Genomic DNA, 653 nt, shown 5'->3' on the forward strand with positions numbered 1-653 from the left:
AACTAGGCATTCGCCTAGAGCACCAGGCCCTGGATGGGGTGGCGGTGGGCAATGGATGGGGCGCTGCGCCGAACTGTGCCTCCCCCCGCCAAATGTCGTTAAAGTTGGAGGCCATGGCCGGGGCTGGCCTGCTGTGGCACCCCTGCTCAGTGCCCAGGTGCTTCTCCCCCTCCTCCTCGTTCTCCTGCTGCCTCCTCTGGAGGAGCACTCGCGGCCGCCAGCTCCCAAGGAGCCTCTGGCATCCAGGTGGCGGCAGCGGTGGCAGCTGAGCAGGTCCTCTGGCGCATGCTGGGCACCCATCTCCCGATGCAGTCTGCCCCCCCTCCTCCAGCAGGGCACCTCCATGCTCAAGGCCGGCACCGAACGGAGCCAAGCTGGCGGCTCCGGGGCTCAGCGGTGGGGGGAGTGCAGGAGAGGGGAAGAGACCGCTGCCGTGCCGCCACCGTTGCTTGGAGCACAGAGACGGACGGGGTGGGGTGGGGTTTTTAATCCTTGCATGATCCCTGAGCCAACCTCAGCAGCCCCCGATCTGACCTCGTCCCTGTGTGCTGAGGTGCGAGCAAGGAGGAGCAGGGAGGAGGCGCGCGAGCGAGCAGGAAGCCCTCCCTCTCCGCTCCTTGGCCCCCTGGTGCTGGAGGGAGGCCAATCCCAAG

The sequence above is a fragment of the Gekko japonicus genome, unplaced genomic scaffold, assembly GCF_001447785.1.
Source record: "Gekko japonicus isolate JY-2015 unplaced genomic scaffold, Gekko_japonicus_V1.1 scaffold4414, whole genome shotgun sequence".
In the NCBI taxonomy this organism is placed as follows: domain Eukaryota; kingdom Metazoa; phylum Chordata; class Lepidosauria; order Squamata; family Gekkonidae; genus Gekko; species Gekko japonicus.